Below are 3,568 nucleotides of genomic sequence, written 5' to 3' on the forward strand. Positions count from 1 at the left end.
CAGTTAACTGAAAGACCTAGGCATGATTTTATAGTTGTAGTGAGAGGAATGAATTTAGCTCTTGCCAAAGAGCTTCCAATATAATTTCCAGAGGCTTACCTGATGATGGCAGGATTATTTGGATCCTGCATTTTTTTTTCCCCAGAGGTGTTGCAAAAATGCTTCTGAGAGTCGCAATTTTAAGCTACAGAGGTAAAACATGAAAAACTGTACATGACAGGAGGCAGGGACGGGCAACAGGAGTTTGTCAAATATGTTGATCAGTTTGTGATGTATTATAAATCCTTTATTTTGTTGTTACCAACCTTACCATGTATTTTACATAGCAGACATACTTCACGTACTGCAAAAGCAAAGACAGCAGGATGTCCGGGCATTCAGCTACAGGGTGCACCATCTGACAGAGCCATTTGGAGTCAGCCTTAGAAACAGTCTCTTCATCTTTGTTCATATTAAACAATCATTCCATGGAATCTGTCCCACTACAACTTTGAGCTGCTTTTTCCTCAGCATCTTCAATATCCTGCCAGAATGCATTCACATCCAACTTGAATATATTTTTAATAATAAGCTTCAGAATTTCATTCCTCAAGGTTGGAAAGTATATACTAATCTTTAGTAAGTTATGAATGTAACATTCCAATGTTCTCTCTGATTGAACAAATGGAAATGTTTCCACCAGTATGGGCAAAAGAAACCACAGTGCCAGTGGGACATATCTTACTATTATTTGTAAGGTTGTATGACATGTGTCAAAATTTGCAGGAAGATAATCATCTCCATCATCAGAATCTGAAACATTTACATGGCTCTTCTTAATGATCATTCAGGGAAGGTACCCCAAATGGGAAGCAATTATGCTGAGACGGGCTAAGGAAGACAGTCTGTTGATACAAGATAACCCAAAGAAGCCAAATACTCTTGCACCACTGTTTGAATTGTATTCAACCAAGGCAATCTCAATGTAATACTGAGGAGCTGCTCAAAGTCTTTTGCCAAGTTCATGACAGAAGAGCGAAATTCTCACAGCCAGTTCAAGATCTGGTCATCCTTTATGTTTGGATCTCACAACTGGCTGTTCAACAGCTCAAAGTTATTTGTTTCACTCTTTGTACTTCGGCAAGGCTTCTGTCCCCATTCCATCAAGATGAACAATTTTTCTTGGGGGAGAGCTGGAAAAATCATTCTTGAATGCAAGCGTATTTGAAATACTGGTCCATGACATACCCAGCTTCTTGACCACAGAAGCTGAAGCCTCTGCTTCCCCGGCAACCATGTGAGAAGCAGCCTGGCTGGCCGCCCTGGGGCTTAAAGTGATAGCTGCGCCTCACCTGGAGGCCCTTTCTCTTGATTACTATGTTACAACCTGACATTGTTCAGCTATTTGCTTTATATAATGAATCCTTTTAGGAAGAATTTTATCCGACTTCTAAAATTCATTATTTAAGAATGCTTTGTTACGGTAACTCACTTTAAGTTCTTTGTTAAATTTCAAGTTTTAATTTCCCCCACTATTCAAAATATACTTAAATCCACCTATAGATAAAATCAAAAGCCTGCATAAAATATTGTAAAGAAACTGGAAATAGATAAAGAAAAAAATCCCAGCTATAGCTTGTATAAATCTGCTTCCTTAAATGCCAGATTTGTTACAAACACTTTGGAATATTTCATCGAAGTCTCATTATAGGTGGAGAATGAGTTTTATATCTCAGGAAAATAAAACACAAACATATAATGCCTTTGCATCAATGTTCAATATAATATTTTCTCTTAAAAGAAACAATTTACATTTAAAATACATAAGCATCGGATGCACATGCAGAGACATAACTGCACCTGCCTTCTGCCCTGAAGAAATGTACTGCAATTCCTTCTAGTCTGTATTACAATCTATTGTCTAGCTCCAAAAACTATTTCAGCAGAGTTGTTTTAAAAATTAAACTATTATAATGTAGCTCAAGGAAATGATGGATCTTAAACTCGATATTCAGAGTATAGCCCTCTACTACTGATAGAAATTGATCCTTCTAAATCTCCAAAGTCAAAACATATTCAGGGGGATAAACGTCTCAATTTGACTTTTAAGGTGACGTATTTTATTCTGCCCAGAAAATAATTCTGTAGTATCGTTTGAACACCTATTGTGTGCAAAATGTCAATGGACTATCAGTAAGAAACAGGATTTTAAAGCTCTTTTAATTTTATTTATGTATTTTTTGGAGACAGGGACTCACTATGTTGTTAAGGCTGGAATGCACTGGTTCCATCAAGGCTCACTCAGCCTCAGCCTCCAGGACTCGAGCAATCCTCTCACCTCAGCCTCCCACTGAGTAGCTGGGACCACAGGCATGTGCCACTATGTCTGGTTTATTTTTATGTTTATTTTTTTGTAGAGACAGAGTCTCCCTATGTTGCCCAGGCTGGTCCCAAATTCCTGGGCTCAAGCAATATTTTCACCTCAGTCTCCCAAAGTGCTCGGATTGCAGGCATGAGCCACCATACCTAGCCAGCTCTTTTAATTTTATATACCTATTGTTTTTTGTCCCTTGAATTGTTGCCCCTTTGCTTATGCTAAGTGAATCTCTACATTTACTATTGCTGAGCAGATGGTCTTCTGTTACTTCAGGCTGTGTTTTGATGAAGGTTTCTCTTAAGTGAAATCTCACTATTTCCATATTTCCATAATATATCACATTCAGTCTTTTTTCACCGTTTTTGTTACATTGGTTCCCAATTCTTACAATACCTTTCATATTTGTTTCTCAAACTTCCCATCTTAAATCCTGCTACAAAGTCTTACCGAAAACCAGGAAGATTTTTTTAAGCGTTTTAGTCCTGATGATTCCATATAACATTAATATTTAACTCCCTTTAATGTCATTATTTGCCCTTAACATTTTAATTATTTAAAAAATATTGAAATTTTGGAATATGGAAATGAATATTTGAAAACATTCAAATAAATGTTAGACCTCCAAATCGATCTTTTAAAGCAAGATCTATGTCATTTCTTTCTTTGATTCCTAGCAGGGACTCTAGCGGGGGCACGGTATATGAATGTTGATTGACTGTTTCTTCTACTTGTCATACTGTTTGTCATTCCCATTTGACTCACTGCACAGGAGCCCACTAGTTTTTCTGCTGCTATCCATCTTTATAGCTACACCATATGGTGGGTACGTGAACACAAAGGCTTTGATCAGCATTGAAAATGGACTCTCAAGGATCTCATATTGAATATTAGGTCCAGACATGGAGTGAAATTGTATACTCATAAATATTTGCATAGAAATCCACCAAATTTTGGAAGTAAGTTATTAAGTATTATGCTCTGAGCATTTATCTGCTTATAACACAATGCTTATCTAAGTTTCTAAGATTGGGATAATTCACAGGTAGAAAATCCACATGTGTAAGTGGCCTATCGGCCCTTTTCACTTAACATTGATTATATTCATAAGTTCCTCTAAGGGAACTTTAAAATCCTCTGTCTGTCATTTCAAAAATCTATTGCTCAGAAGACAAGACCACACTAACAAGCCACTCAAGATGGAATAAACAGCAG

The 3,568-nt window shown here is 37.0% G+C and overlaps 1 pseudogene; it reads right to left on the bottom strand.

Annotated features, from left to right (window-relative positions):
• Positions 1–623: 623 nt before the first annotated feature.
• On the bottom strand, positions 624–1,276 carry LOC116463028 (putative RRN3-like protein RRN3P2; annotated as a pseudogene).
• Between the last annotated feature and the right edge of the window lie 2,292 nt (positions 1,277–3,568).

Source organism: Hylobates moloch, unplaced genomic scaffold (genome assembly GCF_009828535.3).
Source record: "Hylobates moloch isolate HMO894 unplaced genomic scaffold, HMol_V3 SCAFFOLD_24, whole genome shotgun sequence".
In the NCBI taxonomy this organism is placed as follows: domain Eukaryota; kingdom Metazoa; phylum Chordata; class Mammalia; order Primates; family Hylobatidae; genus Hylobates; species Hylobates moloch.